The sequence below is a fragment of the Columba livia genome, chromosome 22 (genome assembly GCF_036013475.1).
Source record: "Columba livia isolate bColLiv1 breed racing homer chromosome 22, bColLiv1.pat.W.v2, whole genome shotgun sequence".
Lineage (NCBI taxonomy): Eukaryota > Metazoa > Chordata > Aves > Columbiformes > Columbidae > Columba > Columba livia.
In genome coordinates, this window is record NC_088623.1 from 4,532,307 (window position 1) to 4,551,346 (window position 19,040).

The window sequence follows — 19,040 nt, forward strand, 5'->3', positions numbered from 1 at the left end:
TCACCTTGTGCCCACACACTGCAGGCAGATACCCCTCTTGAGCCCCCATGCTGGGGATGGGGCTACTGCCACCAGCATCTGCCTCTGGGTGTCAGAAATGGTGAAACGTTATGTAGTGCATGGGGTCTGTCAGGGCTGCAAAACCCCAAATAAATCCTGGTGACTTCGGGGACAGAGAGGGAGGTCTCTGTATAGTGTCCTGAAGCCACAACTGCCCATGGCCACGTTTTGGGCCAAGCAGGAGCACAAGGCTTAAGACATTTAGGACAAGGGGCAATGGTTTCAAACTAAAAGATGGGAGATTCAGGCTGGACACGAGGAAGGAATTGTTGGCCCTGAGGGTGGTGAGAGCCTGGAACAGGTTGGCCAGAGAGGTGGTGGATGAACCATCCCTGGAGACATCCCAGGCCAGGCTGGACGGGGCTCTGAGCAACCTGAGCTGGTGAAGATGTCCCTGCTCATGGCAGGGGGGGCACTGGGGGAGCTGGGAAGGTATCTCCAACCCAAGCTGTTCCAAGATTTAATGCAAGGTCGCTTGGTGACAGAATGGACCGAGACAGACACATGACTTGGTCACAAGCACAGCAGCTTCCCAGGTGGGTTTTTGGGAGCCCCTTGGTGTGCAACCTGCGAGACCCTCCCAAAATCTTGTCCCCACCACAGCCAGGGGCAGCCCTGTCCTCCCCGGGCGCAGGAGCCCGGCTCTGCCACAGCTGCCTCTCGTCTGCAGGAGCCTCACGGGCAGTGCAGCCTCGGCCGGGTGATTAATCTTTTGTCATGGAGGAATAGGGAGAACCAGCAATTAATAAACCCCCCGGCTTAGGCAGTAACACGGCTCTGCCATCCCCGCCGTAAACATCACCCTTTTACTGCCTGTGACTCGGGATGTGCCGACTGCCGGGCACGGGCGCAGCGCAGATGTTACCGGAGGGGCTGCCCGTGGGGAGCGGGGTCAGGGCTGTTTGACGAGGAGGAATCGCCATCGGGAGGATGTTTGTTTTTGTAGCAGCTGGATGTGTCTCGTGGAGGGATGGGAACGTCTTCTGTCACTTGTGGGCCAGGAGGAGGCTGGCGGGGCAGGGATAAAGCTCCTGACAAGTTTGGACTAGCAGGCGAGTTGATTAGCTGAGAGATGAAAATTCACAGCTCGGCTCTTGCAGGGGCCGTGAGCTGCCGGAGATGTGTTTATGTGAGGGGAAAGCCCCCGGTGAGCCGTGGCAGCGCTTGGTTTGCCCTTGTTTCAGTAACAGATCCCATTGCAAGAACAGCATTCTGGGCTCTGCAGAGCCGTGTCCCTTGTCCAAAGCCGTGGTGCGGTGGGGGCCGTGCTGTGTACCCCAAGGCACCACAGGGACCAGCTGGGAGTATGGCTGATGGCAACATGCTTCAGGACTGTTGTAGAAATGCTCTTTTGGCTTTGGGTGTTGGATGAGCACAAGGCAAAGAGCATCCCTAAAAGAGGGAGGGCAGGGCAGGGACTGTGGTCACTGCGGGACATGTGTCTGTCCCCTTGCTGTGGCATCACAGGCTCCTATGGCTGCTGTCTTGGCAAAACATCAGGTGCCTGTAAGCACTGTGACCTGGGCAGGGGCAAAAGCGTCACACACAGACACACACACGTGGAATTTGCAGGCGAGGGTGGAAGAGGAGCCCCGTGGTGAGCAGGGGCCTCGTCAGCTGAGAGAGCGTCTGATGGTCCCGATTACGCGATGATAGACAGAGATAAACGCGTACAGCTGGAGGCAGAATAAATTGATGCTATATGTTGTATAATTGTCTTGAAAATAAGGTAATGACTGGCTCTTGGAATGCTTTGATCTTATCAGAAAGACAAGGAATACACTAATGGCTTTAATTAGACTTTGAGGATGAAATGAATTCAGCCTCCTGGGTGAGCTGGTTTGTGGAATTGACCACTGGTGGGGATAGAAAGGCTTTAATCAGATTTAGGCTCTTTAATACCCACAATAGTGTGTGTCTGCATGTGTGATACAGACCTACTGTTATGCGTGTTTGGGGGGGTCTGCAGGCTGCCTGTGTTTAGGCTGCCCTGCATATTTAGAAACCTTTTTTTCAATGTACTTTCCCGTTTGTGTTTGAGCTCTGCACAGTCCACTCTCTTTATTTATTGACTTGTAAAGGAAAGCTGAAACAACTTATCAGAAAACAGTGGAGAGCTGGTAATTGCTTAATTTCCCAGCAGCAGGGCAGGGTGCTGGCCACACTTGAGCATCCAGAGCAAGCTATTGCAGCAGCAGCTTAATTATTCCATGTAATGTCTACAGTCAAAACAACGGGAAAGCTTCTTTTCTCTCCAGGAACATATCTTGGTGTTGTCCCCCAGAACACATAAAATAAGTGGTATTTAACGCGTGGAGGATGAACAGCATCTGATTCAGCACCGTGACTCATCAGCTGAAGCTGTTGCTCATCAGCTGCGGTCCCAGCTGTGTGTCCTGGGCAGGGGGGACACAGCTCTGGGGAATTCCGCCTCTTATCCCCCCGTGTCCCAAGGTGTCCCCAGAGGGACCCCAAGTGCCCGAGTTTTCACAGGTTGCACCTGTCCTTCCCCTCGTCATTTCCCGGTGGAACAGGATGACTTTCTAAGTAGCAGCAGCCCAGATGCTGAAGCTAAACATGTGTCAGTTATTCTTCCCAGGCCGTGTTTATGTCTTCCCTGTTGTAACTACAGATTTGGAATAGTTTGGTAGGTTATTAGCTATTGCATTTCCCTTATGTTAATTTGTTGGGCTTAGATGAGCTCCCGAAAAAGGGATTTAATAACAACAGCTATTGCCAATGAAAGCATAACCTTGTTCAACCGTTACTGTACGGCCAAATATTTCTACCGCCAAGCCTCCAGGCGTGGTGTAAGCTGCTTGTAAGTAGCTGAGGTTTTGTGTACATACGGGTGAGAGCACAGCGAGGGCAGCACAGGAGGAGCTGGGGATGGCTCCCAGCTCTGCTGAGGGGTGAGACCCCCAAGAGCATCATGATCCAGGGCACGAGCTCCCCAAGATTATCACGATGGTGCTGGGGACAGGGACAGGCTGGGGCAGCTCAGCCTCAGAGGGTGATCCTGCCTCAAACAGTGGAGCCAAAGCAGTGACCTCCAAAACAGTGAGCAAGGCTGAGCCCCCTCCCTCCCCACATCCCCAGCAATGCTCACCCCGTATCCCCCATCCCAGAGGGGTAACAGTGCCATTGTGGCAGCAGGAGCCCCCTGTGGTCCCCAAGATGCAGTACCAGACCCTCACAGGTATCCTCATGGATGTCTCACTGCCAGCATGGCTCTGGGAGGGAGAGGATGGAAGGGGAGGAAGGTCCATGAGCCCAGGAACCTGTCACCCCAAACTCCATTGCCCCAGGTTGTGACAAATCACCCGTGTGTGTGTGTGCAGAAAGCTCCTCGCCACGGCACAAATACACACATGCTTAGTAACATAATCTCTTAAAAGCAAAATCCCAGAGATTCCTTTTTCTTCGTGGAAAATGTTGCCTGGGGGAGAAGCTCATAATGAAGGATGAAAGCTTAATCCTTGAGGTAGAGCAGGACTTGGGGGGGAGAGTATAAACATGACAGTTGTTGCTCACTGAGTCGGAAAAAAGAGGTGAAGGGATAAAAGTCGCGGCGGGGCAGGACGGCGGGTCCGGCTGTGAGGAGCCCCAGCAGCGTTTCCTCCCCAGCCGTGTCACATCTGTCACTTCAGTGCCATCTGTGACAAGTGCATGGGGTTATCTGGGCAATTTCAGACGTGGAAAAATGCGTTGCCCTTTGGTAGGTGAAAAGACGGTGCTCCCAAGACATGCATTGATGGAAGCAGCTTCTTGACACCTCCCTCCCATACCTGGGTAACCACTGCTCGAACCAGCCCTTTTCAAAGCCAGAGAAACAGGCTTCACTTCTCTTCTTGAGTTTTTAGCTCGGAAGAGGAGCGGCGGAGGTGAGGTTACACTCTCCAGAGCACAACCTGCTCTGCCTTTGCTCACTGCGCAGCAACGCTGATTACGGACCCGGATTCCAACCCTCTCCTCTCTCAAGGCTGTGAAGATGTATTTCCTCTTGTGCCATTTCTCCTTCTGGCAGGCAGGCTCCCAGGTGGGTCTGGAAAACGTCAAAGTGGGAAATAAAGTTGTTCACTGAGGAAGAAAAAAGACGAGGGGAAAAAAGGAAAAAGAAAACATCAAAAACCCCCAAGTTGGGTGACGCTGGGGCAGACACTCAGACAGGAGTTGGGTGGTTAGATGTGGAGCATCACAAGAGCTCCACGCTGGTGCTGTGATGTGCCCAGCACCGGGCAGGGTGGTTGTGCTACCGCCAGCACCTGCTCTGCGCCACGGCTGAGTCTTGGTGACTTTTTATTTCCTGGAGCAGGCTAAAAGCACAGCGCAAGGCAACGTCACAGGGACACACCGCGTGTGTGTCACTGGTGGCCCTGCAACCTCCCGCCTCACAGCCAGCCCGGGTTCCCGCAGTTTTCCTGCCGGGAGTGTGTGCTGCCCCTCCGGGCTCATCTCCGAAGGCCTCATCGTGCTGAGACAGATGACTCTATTTATCTGAAGTGACTAATAGGCGAGCGCATTCCTGCCTCTGCCATCATCTGGTTCTCGTAATGTCAGGCGTGATTAGTGCCAAGGAACATGCACCAGTGTTTGCAGCGGCAACGGGAGGCAGCGAGGTGGGCTGGAGGTGGCGTTTGTTCTGAGCCACGCTGTTTTTAAGCCTCATTATTTTGCATAACAGAAACCCACGGGTACCACTGCACCGGAGCAGCTGCATCGTGGGACTGGCAGAGCTGCCACCACCCCAGCATGGGGACAGAACCCCATCCAGCACCGGGGCAGGTGTGTGGGGGCAGGAGGGTAGTGAAGGTGATGCAGCAGTGCAACTGGAACTGGGGAGATGCAGAGCGGCCCCCTCCATCCCACATCACCCCTGTACTGGGGTGGTGGGTCCAGCTGCCTCCCCGGGAGGGACGGGGAGCACCGGCCAGACCCCCCCCACCCCGCCCAGGAAACTTGGTTTCCCAGAGAAAATTAGATGTTGACAAAACAGTGTTTTTTTCACCCAAACAAGTTTGCTCTTCATGGAAAATATTTGGATTCAAACAGCTCTTCATGCAAACAGCTGGAAGGAAACAGCCAGTGCAGGAGAAGCCCCGCACCGGAGCTGCCGGCACGGGCAGGAGGGGCCCCCTGGGAGCTGACCCATTCCCCATCCCAGGACAGTGCAAACACCACCCTGTCCGTCCAGTTTCTTGGCGAAAACGGTTCAATTTTGGAAGCCAAAGAGGTCAGCGGGGTGAAGTGGTTGTCAGTAGGGCTGTTAGTGCAGTGGAGCTGCTGACCCCAGTGCACAGGGACGATGCTCGCTGCCTGCACCACGGGTACCGCAGGGACCTGCACCCGCCATCCAGCTTAGGCTTGATGACCCTGTGCCCTTCACATGGGGAAACTGGACTTGGTGTGAGCAGGAACCTGGCCCTGGTGATGTGGTAACTCACTGCTACATGTAACAGGGCCGGGGCTCCCCAGGGCAGCGGTACAGACAGAGGGACGGCAGCGATTTAGGTGGCAGGTGCATTAGGAAAAGTGTGAGCAGCAGGTTGTCCTCACCCTCTATTCTGCCCTGCTGAGGCCGCATCTGCAGTACTGGGTGCAGTTCTGGGCTCCCAGGTTTAAGGACAAGGAATTACTGGAGAGAGTACGAAGATGCTGAGGGGTCTGGAGCATCTTTCTGATGAGGAAAGACTGAGAGCTGGGGCTGTTGAGCTAGAGAAGCTGAGAGGGATCTGATCAATGTGATCAATATCTCAGGGTGGGTGTCAGAGGATGGACCAGACTCTGTTCAGTGGTGCCCAACGCCAGGGTGAGGGGCAACGGGCACAGACTGAAACACAGGAGGGTCCATCTGAACACGAGGAGAAACTTGTTTGCTGGAAGGTGCCAGAGCCTGGCCCAGGCTGCCCAGAGCGGGTGTGGAGTCTCCTGCTCTGAGACATTCCAACCCGCCTGGACCCACCTGTGTGATCTGCTCTGTGACCCTGCGTGAGCAGGGCTGGGCTGGGGATCTGCAGAGATCCCTTCAACTCCAACCAGCCTGGGATCCCATGCCACATGTGCAGAGGTGACGGGTGGCATCGCAGCAGCACGGCGAGGCTGCAGGTGCCGGTGTCACCTCCGGCAAAAGAGGCTCAACCTGCACATGTCTGCGTGCGTGAGCTGCCGGGAGCGGACACACCACAGCAGCCCGCAGGAGCGCATGGGCTGGGCACAGATGCTGCACATTAGAAAATTAAAAAGCTGGGAGGTTTCTGCTGAAGACATTTTTCCGTACATGAGGCCATGGGGTGGAGCTGGGGGGGGGGCAGCTGCCTGCAGCAACAACAAAAGGCAGAAGGGGGAGGGGAACACGAGGGAGAGATTTTTGATTCGCACTCAAAAATTACCCAAACTTTATTGCCAAAATGTCTACATTTTTATGTGCTTAAGCACAGTGAGTTATGGAAATCTTAAAACAATGGAATGATCTCCTTCATTGCCCTCGATGTGTTCGAAGCCACCACCCCTCCTAACCAAGTGGAATCTCTTTTTCCGTTTTATTGACTTACAAAAATGTCTCTGCTATCAACACCCTCTGTGTGCATCCCATAAATACCAGGGTGGGACATGGGGCTTTTGGTGGGTATTCTTTATAAACCCATCTCTGCCCCAACCTTTCTTCAAGAAACATTTTTATGGCGTTTGGTTGATTTGGCAAATTTTCTATTAGAACCTGCCTGAACAAGAGGGGCTGCGAATTCCTTGAACCAAGTCCAAGCACACAGCTTTCTGGTTCCCCCGCTCTCATCTTTGCTCTGTGGGAGTCCCTTATCTGTCAGTCACGTACTGATCTTATAAATCTTCCGCAGCTCCATGGGAGAGCATTACAGGGTGTGTCTTACACGTTCCATCTGCCAGGTAAGGGACCGCAGGGGCGAAAGCAAGCGCCAGCAATCCAGCTAGACACATGTTTTGCATCCCTGGACATGCAGAATAAAGCAGGTATATATATATATATTTATGTTGGGCTTTTTTTTTGGATTTTGCATTGTGTAGCAGGCTTGGAGCAGACCCATCTGAGCATAACAGTAGCAGAGAGGGGCAGATGCCCACACAGGCAACACTGGCAGGACACATGCATCCATCTTCAGACTTTACATGCAAAGCTCTGAGTGACGCTCTGCTGCAGGGAAAACAATCCTTCTTGCAGTGACTGTACCTGTGCAGGAAACTGTACTCGAGTGTGCGTAAGGGCCAACAAGAGCAACACGCACCAGGGTGGTTTCCTTTGCTGCCGAGATAATTTTTCCCCACCTCACCAAAAGATAAGCCTGGGCTCTGATTTACAGCCTGCCATCTGACAGCTACAAGCAGAGAAAGTGCTGATCTGGGAGAAAATGAGGAGCAGCTCTGGGGGGAGAAAGGGGGTTTTGCCAGGGAGGTTTCAGAGCCGTGCAGGGGGGCCACGGCCCCCATCCCACCCACAGCCCCCATCCCACCTGCAGCTGGGGTGAGTGATGCCCATGGCCGAGGAGGCGGGCAGAGGACAACTCAGCCCCCCAAAAGTACAAAGAATTTGGAAGGAATTGAGGCACCAGTGGCACAAACCCTCCACTAATCCCCTATTTCCCAGGCGCTGGGGCGGATGCTCAGCCCGGCCACACTGCCACGCTCACGGGAGAGAAAAGCTGTGCGAGCCGCAGGAAAACGTCTGCAGCCCTATAAACTGACACAGTTGTTTATAATATTCCTAAGTGCCATTGCGTGATGATAGCAATTCTCTGACAGGGAAAATTTACTTCTTTTTTTTTTTTTCCCCTTTCTTTTTTAAATAAAGTTAGAAAGCTGCAAGTCCCACGAAAGATGTTTTGGCTATTATGCAGGGTTTGTTTGTTTTTCTACTTCCTATAAGTGACACACTGAGGGCCATTTGCTGCTGATAATGTTACAGGGTTATTCCAGCGCCGTTAGCACAGCAACGGGCTCAGGCTGAACAGGACAAGTCATCTCCCTGCAGCTGGCGGTGAGGGAGAGGGAGTGATGGAGCAGGGAGTGATGGAGCAGGGAGTGGTGGAGCAGGGAGTGATGGAGCAGGGAGCACACAGTGCTGCATCCAGCTCAGGGGTCCTTAGCACAGGACAGACATGGACCTGTTGGAGAGTGGCCAGAGGAGCCACAGAAATGATTCAAGGCCTGGATCTCTGCTGAAGAGAGTTGTGGTGTTCAGCCTGGAGAAAAGATGCTCTGGGTAGACCTTATTGTTGTCTTTCCATACATAAAAGGTGCCAATAAGAAAGATGGGGACAGACTTTTGAGGAGGGCCTGTTGCAGCAGGACAAGGGGTGATGGTTTTAAACTAAAGGAGGGGAAATTCAGGCTGGACATGGGGAAGAAATTGTTGTTCCTGAGGGTGGTGAGAGCCTGGCCCAGGTTGTCCAGAGAGGTGGTGGATGAACCATCCCTGGAGACATCCCAGGCCAGGCTGGACGGGGCTCTGAGCAACCTGAGCTGGTGAAGATGTCCCTGCTCATGGCAGGGGTGGCACTGGGGGAGCTGGGAAGGTCTCTCCAACCCAAACTGTTCTATGATTCCATGATTGAGAAGGGAGCACAGAACACGCATCATGGTGCAGCCTCTTGCAGCCCCTTGGCCACCCCAGCAGCCTCCTGAGCCACCCGCAGCTGAACTTCCTGGGAAAGCGCCTTGGATTTGAACAGCCAAAAGTTAAAAGTTGTTGACCTTCTGGATAAAACTTAACTGTGCACATTTCACATCCCAGGGGATGAAATCATTACTTGGTCATTACTTTTTGTGTGGAAAAACTCCTCCATACAAGTCAGGCGCTTTGCTGAGGATGCTGCAATCTCCAGTTTGCTTATATTGTGCTAAAAACAAACAAACAAAGCCTGAAAGGCAGCGGAAGGCTGCAGCAATCCTTCAAGCTAAAAAAAGAGTAGGAATTTATCAGGGTCTTGGTATGGGACACAACACAGCTTCCACAGGGCCGCCAAGCTGACCAATGGGCATCCCTCCAGCACGGCTGTGCCTTCGGGTGTCTGACGCGGCTGTTTCCCGTGGTTGGGGCTGACATTTCACTGACCTGTCCCTCCATCAAGACAAAGCACGAAGGAGACGTTCACAGCCCAGAGCAGAGACCAGGGCTCATGGAAATCACAGCTGGATGGACAGACTGATGGAGGCAAGGGCTCAAGTCCCTACATGGTGATGGAGCAGCAGCAGGGCAGGAGGCAGGAGTGATGCTCTTGGCTAACACTTGTCCCTCCAACTCCCTGATCGGTGTAAGAAATCAGGCTGGAAGTGAAAGTATCCCTGTGTCCTTGAAGAAAAAATCCTGGAGGAGCTGACAGGGTAATATAGGGTGCTTCAAAAACTTGGAGACACTGCCTCAATGTTGGATAGGTCGCACAGGACCCCAAGACTTGCCCTACACTGTTGGCCCCCAAGATCCCCAGACATCACACCCTGTGACTTTTTCTTGTGGAGATACATCGAAGACCATGGTTTTGTGCCACCATTAGCGACTAATCGGGATGACCTCAAAAACTGAATCATGGCAGTGCTAACCTCAGTGGACAAAGACACTCTGAGAGGCGTTTGGGACGAATTCAACTATCATCTCAATGTTGTCCATACAGCAGTCTGTGTCTTTGGAAAACAGGAATTTAGACTTAGAGAGCTTTGTTATTTCTCCTTCCGCGTTTCCAGATCCCCTCCTGCCACCGGGAAAGCTCGGTCCCATGGCCACAGTGACAGGCGATGCTGCCCCAGGTACCACAGCTCTGTGGGCGTTTGCTGCGAGAGCCAGGAAATAAGAGCTGGGAAGTTTATAAACATGCCGTGGATGGTTTACGGAAAGAGGTTATGAAATGCAATTAAATGTTTTATAAAGTGTCCCGATTGCACTGCTCGGTCGCTGTATGATTTTGACCATAAATCAGAAAATGAGCTGGAACTGGAGACCTGAAGGGAAGGGGATGGCCAGGAGAGCAACATGGATATTGGGGGGAGTCTCTTCAGCACTTGCTTATACTTGGGGTTCTGATGACGTTCATGCTTTGGGAAACACCACAGAGACAATTAGTCCCAAGTGGGAGAGAATGTGCGGGTGTTTCCCCCAGCTCAACAGCCCCCAACCCTGCCTGATGCTGCTTGTTTAATATGCAACAGAAGTTTTGACACGAGGAAGGAATTGTTGTCCCTCAGGGTGGTGAGAGCCTGGCCCAGGTCACCCAGAGAGGTGGTGGATGAACCATCCCTGGAGACATCCCAGGCCAGGCTGGACGGGGCTCTGAGCAACCTGAGCTGGTGAAGATGTCCCTGCTCATGGCAGGGGTGGGATGGGGGAGCTGGGAAAGTCCCTCCAACCCAAACTGTTCTATCATTCTATATGCAGATTACACAACAAAGGGGTGGGGGCAGGGGCTGCTCTATGATTTGAGGGGACCCCATGCAGCACAGAGAGCTGCAGGAATGGCCCAAGCCCGGTGGCTCCATCAGCAGCGGCAGCTGCAGGGCACCAGCACGGTGGCAGTTGGGTGACCAGGTGTGACAAACCAGCCAGCGCACCCAGGGAGGAACGGGGAGAAATGCTGGCCAGAGAAGAGAAGCGAACATCAAGAATCCAAATGAAATCGTGCTGCAGAGCATGATTTACGGGCTGATTCAGGGCTGCAGCATGCAAGGCTCCCTGGAAGGAGCAGCTACCAGTCGGTGTTTACCAGGGACCGGCGCAGCCGCTGCAGAGCTGGCCAAGAGCTGATTGCAACAGTCTAAACCGCATCCTTCCACTCAGAAACAGAGGAACAGGGCCTGCCTAATGGGCAGCAGCATGGCCAGCACTCGGACACTGCCTCTCATCTTCCCTGGAACTAAAAACCAAATATCTGCGCTGCTGGAGAGGAACCTGCAGCCCCGGCACCGGGCGTTGGAGCAGGGAGAGTGTCTTCTCCCCCAGGACTACGTATAAGAGAGGTCTTGTCACAGTGATTCAGCCATGACTGATACACAGACAAACTTCTAAAAACTTGGAAAACTAATTAACAACCCCCTCTAAAGCCTGAAGTGCATCATGTGTCTGACATTTGGCTTCTCATCCCTGAGCTGCTGGACCAACAGCTCATGAGCCAGAGGTTAAGCTTCCCAGTTCCTCTTTTTGATCCGCATCATTCACATTTTTCCATGTTGTTGAACACACACACACAAAAATCCCTTTGAATTAGCAGGCAGGGTGAGACTCTAATTGCCTTCCCAGCTCATCTCGTGTCAGGTCCAGGTGGCTGCCCAAGGACCCACACACACACACTCAGCCTGGGAGCTCGGAAGGTGAGATGAGAACAAGGCTTAGGGTGGACAAACAGACTGTAAAATGCAGCTGAAAAGGCCCTAATGTGAGTGCATTGCACTCCAGCAGAGATGCTGCCTGAGCACCTGACATCCCCAGGGATGCTGCCTGAGCACCCAACAGCACCCAGGATGCTGCCTGAGCACCTGACATCCCCAGGGATGCTGCCTGAGCTCCCGGGACGCTACCTGAACACCCGAGAGACTCAGGGATGCTGTCCAAGCACTCAGGATGCTGCCCAAGCACCCAGGATGCTACTTGAGCCTCCAACAGCACCCAGCACTCAAAAGCCTCAGGGATGCTGCCCAAGCACCCAAGATGCTGCCCAGGCACCCAGGATGCTGCCTGAGCATCTGAGAGCTTCAGGGATGCTGCCTGAGCCTCCAACAGCACCCAGGATGCTGCCTGAGCATCCAAGAGCCTCAGAGATGCTGTCTGAGCACCCAAGAGCCCCAGGGTGCTGCCTGTGTGCCATCCCCATGCCCCACTGCTGAGGGCAGGGCAGGGTGGGGATGCTCCCAGCCACGCGTGGCTCCGCGTGCAGGGGCCAACTTGGCAGACGTCTTTCTATCCATTACTAGCTAATGCAATGGAACAGGCTGACAATGGGCTCAGCAGCTGCCAAAATCCAACATGCGGGCTGCAGATGTCCCCGGGCCCAGCAAACGCTGCTGGAAGATCCGCGCGGTACGAGAGTTCCTCCACAATTCGCTTCAGATGCTGCTTGCACCATCCGACAGCCATCACTGGAGAAGGGGGCTCCTTCGGAGAGAGAAGCATAAATCCAGCTCTCCATGCAGACTGTTATTATCTTCTCTGGTTCAAATTAAGTGGCTAGGGTCATTTTTTATATGTTGCAATTTGTCTTTCACCTGAGGGCATTGTGGAAAGGAAAAAAAAGGTGAATCCAGCACGAAAGCAGGGAGGGAGCAGAGTCTTTAGCAGGCAATTAGCTGAACAAACATCAGGTTCTCCCTTAAACATCAAAATGAAGATTAAATGTAGGCAGACACAGGTAATTCCTTGCCAGTGGGTCTGGTGATAAATCAGTGCCTGTGTGTGCGTGGCAGAAGGCGGCAGGGAGCTCGTACAGCCCTGATCCCCGGTGATGTTACAGGACAGGATGGGATGGGAGAGACCACAGCTCCTGCACCATCAGCCTCACGTCAGCAACCCCCCAGTTTGCTTTCTAAGGACAAGGAGTGAGGTTGATATTAAAAAAGAATAAAAAAGAAACAAACACCATAACTTCCTCCATAGAAATATAGACCTAAAGCCAGTGATCTGTTGTGTTTTGATTAGAACGCAAGCAGCTCCGTCCCAAAGCAGTCTCTGTTCAATATATTTGGCTATTTAATGAAAAATATTGTTTCTTTTTTGCTGAAAGATGTGTTCTGTGTTTCCACTCAATGCAAATATAACCTTTTAGGGGAAATTAAAATGACGAAAACCTGTTAAACCCACTCTGTTTGTAGCACCCACAGAGAACTTGATCACGACACCCAGCTTTAGACCTGGTTAACCACAAGCCACACGTGTGCTTTGGGTCCGGCTCTTTTTTTTCCAGCACTCGGATTATTTTTTCTCATGAGGATGAGGCCGGGAAGGACTCAGCCCTCAGCACAACACAAATCCTGCCCTTTCACTAAAGTGTAATAAACTTCTTCCCCTGACACATAGGAAAATGTTTTAAGGCAAGACTTTATAGAGAGCATCAATCACTTCAGAGGTGATGGAATTGCTGCAGAATTATAAGCAAGTCTGAAGTGTCTACAGAGGACTCTAAACACTGTCTTCTATTTATTCTCTGTGTCCTTTGTAAATGTAAACTTCAGTGGAGTTCGGAGGCCCTTCCGTCTCCACGGCTTGTCAATCCAGCACCTTTCACCACTGCTAAAATCACAATTAAAAAAAAAAAGGAGGATTACAAAAACAAACACAGAGCTCACGCTCGCCAGTGATGGCTGCAGACTGCTGTGTTGGCTGCTATGGAGGGATCCTGCCCTGCGCCCACTTCTTCCCACCATTGGCGGGGAAGAGCAGGACCTCCTGCCTTAATAATACATTAATTTTACTAATTAATTATCACTTAGTAACTAGATATTTAATCATAGAATATCCCAGGTTGGAAGGGACTCATAAGGATCATTGAGTCCAACCCCTTGTTGGTCACCGTCTATCACCATGGGCAGGAGGTGAGGGAGGAGCAAGAACAGGGGACACGTGTCCTGGCCACAGCACCTAGTCCTGGGTGCCCACCTGTGAACCCATCCCAGCCCCCAAGAGGGGCAGAAGATAGAAATCCAAACTACATCCTGGAAAAGATGGGGATGGAGACCCGGCTGGACGCACGTGCACCCACATGTGCCCTCACTTGGGTTTTTATCTCCTGCAGACATTAGACTACCAGTGAGGAACGGTTACCGGTGCACCACTGAGTAAACACAGATTATGGCTCCGAGAAGATCAAGCAGAGGACAGTGCTTGACAGCGGGATGGGGTTGGGTGTGGGAGAGCCTTCCCAGCTGGACGGCTGCTCAGAGCACCGGAGTGGGAAGTGACTTTTGCTTCCACAGAAAGAAAAAAAAGATAAAAGCTCTTCAAAGTTTTAAAGGGAATCTACATAAAAACTTCTCTTTGCCAAAATAGCTGGAAAAAGATATTTTATACATTGAAATGTCCCACAGCTGCTTTAGCAAAAAGAAAAGAAGGCCTGTTTTAAAACGCACCTTGCACAAGAGACTTGATCCATCACTGGAGCATCCTCATCCCAACTGGGGGGCAAAGCCAGCACACTCAACACAGAGCCCATAGGGGGACAAGCTGCAACACTTTGTCCCTGCCTTTGAAGGGGTCAGGAGATGCACATGGAAATAAAACACTGTGACTCTTTTGGTTATTTGCACTAGCAGCTGTTTTGGTAGGTACAAGTGGCTCCTTCACACACAACTGTGAGCATCAGTAACTCTGGGCAGACCTGCTGTTAAACAGAGGAAAATTCCTGCTATAGCTGACACCACAGCTCAAACCACCATCCACTTTACCTGCTGCTGAGGGATAATCCCAGGTGCCACTTGTTCCACCGCCTCGCTGGGAACTTGCTTTATCAGCCGGGATGTCACTGGCTCTTGACAGCATCTCTAATCTTCTCAAAAGGCATTTGCCCCAAAAGACGATTCAGAACACAATTATCCTGACAGTAAAGCAGCTTTTTTTTGGAGGGGTCCTCACCAGCTCATGACATCCCTCACCAAGTTATGCCGACAAGCCAGAGCTCAGAAGAGTAACGTGGGGCACAAGTGCAGACAAGTCCACCCGCACCCCCCGCAGTGGCTCCCAGAGCCGCGGGGTCGGTAGCCAGGGGGGCCGATAGCCAGGGGGTCGGTAGCCAGCAGGTAGCGCTGCGGGTCCGTCCCTGCGCTCCGCCGTGTCCCCGTTCCGTGTGCCCCGCACCCGCCGGCCGGGCGCGCCCGAGCCCCGGCACCGCCGGGGGGTTCGTCTTTCCACCCTCCTCGGGCACCCCCGCGGGTCCCTCCACTCGCCTTGCAGGCGAGGACACCCCCCGCAGGGACCACGGGTGACAATGAATTGCTGGGATTTTCCAAGACAATCTTTTCTCACCAGTTTCAAACTGGAGTCGGACCCCATGCTCGGACAGGGGCTCAGGACACGATCGAACGCAAAGCACCGGGGCAGGTTCCCATTTCACACCTCCTCCACGCACAGGACCCACCGTCCATTGGGATTCCCGGTGGGAGATGCACCAGAGATGCTCCAGCTGCCTGAGACAGACAAGAGCAGTGTTAATTTTCCTTTTTGCCAGTGCCACCACCTGCCAGACATGAACCTGAGGACAAGTTCCTGCATTCCCTCCTATGCCAAACAGCTCTTGTGACCACAGCTCCCATCCCTCGCTGCTGGCTGCGTTTAACTGCAGAACAGTGTTATCAGGGGCACACGGCAAACCCTTCCTTTCTGCACTGCTCGGTTCTTCCCTTCTGATAACAGAAATGATTCCAGGGATGTCAGGAGACGGCTCCCTGCGAACTCCCTGCCATGTGCCTGGACCTGAAGTGCAGGGCAGGAGCAGAGGTCCCGGCTGCCAGGTGGGTCGGGAAAACAAAATCCGCCTCTTACGCAACTCCTTAGTGAGCTAAGAATAGCTCAGAAGCGATCTTTCCTCAATTGCGGGATCAGATTCCTCCTCTTAATGAATGGGCTTGATCTGTCATTAGTCACAAAGGAAAGGAGCAGGGGTGAGAGGAAAATGAAGCCTCAAATTTGGACAAGCTCCCTTGCCCCGCTGCTGGCGCTGGCACACAGACAGCTCACCAGACCAGCTCCGACTCCTACTTGTGCATCTGAGACGGAGGACCATCCAGCTTCTTGCTTCATCCTGCTAAAGAAAGAGTTTACGGCTAAATTTTTCCAACACTGCCCTGGGAGAACAGGTATCACCTCCCAGTGCTGAACTGGGCATTTCAATCCCATTTGGGCTGGCCCAAAGCACCCCTCACTCCCCAGTTCCCTGCGCAGCCTCCACAACTTTCCGCATGCCGTTTGTTTTCACTGAAGAGTTGCTGTAGCAAAAAGTGCAATAGCAGCAAAAGCTGGCAGGGAATCCAGGGGCCAAGTCTCGAGTAAAATTCTGATAATGCTGTGTTTATACCAGGAATTTCTTTGGCAGATTAATCAAGTGAGTGAAGTAACAGATGGGAACTAGCTGGAGACACCGCAGGGGGAATTTCAGTGCAGGGTCAGGCTGGCAGCCCTGCTGCATTACAGAAATGACAAATATCGAGGGCATCGTTCAAGGAAACGTCTCGTGCTCCTGCTTCCTCAAGCACTGAGTACCCTCACCTTCCCTGCCTGCTGGTTTTACCAGCTCCAGACTCAGATTGCACTTGGAATTTAAAAACACACAAGGTAAAATTCTGCAGGGAGCAGCTGACCATCCCAGGCATGGCCACGAGGCTCTGGCGTGTCCATCACTGGGGGGACAGACACCAGCTACCACCATGGCTGCATTCTGTCTCCCAGTGGCTGGGATGCCAAACTCCTCCCGGACTGGAGAACTGGGGAATTATTCCCAGAGTCAGCCACTCAGGTACATGCCATGTGCTTGTTTAAACAGCATCAGCCCGCAGCCGTGTCGGTGTGCCCGGTGTCCCCAGGTGCTGCCCCAAGGAGCCAAGTCTGGCCAAGGGCAGGGAGCAGACACCACAAAGAAGAGGGTGGGAAACTCTTTGCCGACTGCAGATGGCTGTTTGCAGGAGGCAATGGCCTTCCCATCACTTCCCTCTTCATTTGGAGAAGAACAAGATGGATTCTGATTTTTGGCTGAATAACTGCAACCAGCCAAAACACACCCTTAGCAGCAACACACAAACGGGAAGGTGGCAGCAGTCCAGCCAGCGCTGTGCAAACAAAAGCAATGAGACAAAAGCCTTTCCCTAGTTCAGCCCTGGCATAGCACCGGTAGCAGTTCAGTGCAGGCTGGCGGAAATTACCCCAGAATGATTTCTTTGTGTTGTAGGTCCTGGAAAGTGACCTCTTCAAGCTATGCAATTTCCTTAGGGTGCTTCTGCTTCTTCAGAGAGCTTCTGTGCTGCACTGCCAGCAGCACCCATGGGCAAATGTGGGAACATGCAATCAGGAGCCTGGGTGCCCAGGGAGAACCTCATATCCACATGCTTGACTCAGGTTTTAGCTGCTCCGTGCAATAAAACTGTGTGCATTTTTTACTAAGCATGATTTGTGAGAGCTGATGAGTTATTTTAATGACACAGCAGCTTGCTGAGGAAACACCACTTCCCCTCCTGCTCCATCCTCCTGACAGGCTACAAGAGAGGGCTCCAAGCCAAGGGTATCAATTCAATCACGACGGTCTCTTGCAGAGCAAGAGATCCAGGTTAGCTGGGGTAGACTGGAGACTCTTAGATCTCTTCATAAATCTATTGAATCCAGCTCAGCGCTGCCTGCAAAGCTTGCCAGTGGCACCAGAGCCAGAAGTACACAGCTCCTGCTACCACCTCCCGAGGTTCAAACCCCCAAAAAACATCTGCAGTGGCTCCAGCTCAGGTGTGAGCCCTGACACAGCTGTGGACCAGGAGCCCTGGGGTGGGCAGAGCCAGGAATTGGCTCTGTAACCAGCCAGGCTTCATGCCCCAGGGCCTGGCACCACATCTTGGACCACTCTCTCCTCAGGCTGCAGTGGTGGAACATATGGGACCCGTTAGCTGGAAGCATATAAAATTCAAAGCTGTATTAGTCATCGGCTCCGTCATGTTCATTCCACCGCCGGTAGACGCTACTCTTGCAGAAGCGACCGACAACCACTTGTGTTTTTACTGTCAGCTCCAATAAACAACTGTGTTTAATGCTGCAGGGGGGGGCTTGGAAACTCAATCCAAAAATAAGAAGTTTTTAAGCATGATATCCTCGCCAGCTAAATAGCTCAGTCTCTCCCCCAGTTTGCTGTGCTGTGCTGAGGGGTGCGGGGTCAAAAAGCTGGGATTACCCCCCCATTAATAAATCACTGCCCCCCACATGAGCTACTGTCCCAGCCACCTTCCCGTAGGAGCCCACTGCACGGCCACGCGTTTTCCAGCACGCGGGACCCCCGTGAATCACACGCCATTAACATTCTCAGAGTGACATCTCCAAAATACTTCAGGGGTAAATTGGATGCTGGCTGATTTGCAAAGCATTTAGGCAAAATGATGCAGGGGTGCATGGGTGGGCACCCAAGGGCTGGATCCTGAGGGGGGCTGAGCTCTCCTGGGTCACTCACCCGTGTCCCCAGCCGGGTGCCACCCCTGCAGACAGTGTCACACGCCAGCCGGTAAACACGGCATAACTCTCGCTCTCATAAAGGGCTTAAGTGCCCTGGCGCTGTTAGATAAACAGGACCCCGCTGAACGCACACAGTGACTTGGCAGAGGCCCTTTAGGCATCTGAGCATCTTCACAAGCCTTCCTGTGCTCTGCAAGTGGCCACCAGACAGGACCCAGTGGCCACCACTGGCCCATCACCTGCCCGCAGCATTTTTCTTTGACTCTTCCAGTTTAAGCTAAAGTGTAGCGATATGCAGACCATGAGTGCCCTCACGTATTGTCTTTGAGCAAAAGAAATCAAATAAAATGAGCAAACAGACCATGAACTCTCAGCTTCTCCTGCAACAGCAGCCAGAGCTGTTCCCACTATTCCCACCTCTCCAGGTGGAAACCCAACCTGCCTGGCTGAGGAGCCAGGACCGGGGCACAGGGGATGCGGAGTGAGAGGTTCCCAAACTAGAAGAGACAAGTAGAAATAAACAGGTGGGGGTGAGCGGCAGGTGGGGATCCCGGGGGGTCCCAGGGCAGACACCCAGCCCGGGCAGATCCAGGCGATAACAGGAGCTCCCAAGGAGGAACCTGCATCTGTCCCTCATCATGAGCACTGCCAGACCCCACGGGAGAAGCCAGGTGAAGAAAAGAGCCAAGGATACTCATGCTCACTTAGTTCAGGATAAAAATGTTTTGCAAGAGTTTCTCTTCATTGTTACATTTTGGAGGTGATACGGAGTTCTGAGCTGTTAGAGGGCTGGGCAGCTGCTGCTGGAAAACCTGAGTTAGGGAGAGAAATGTCACCCCAA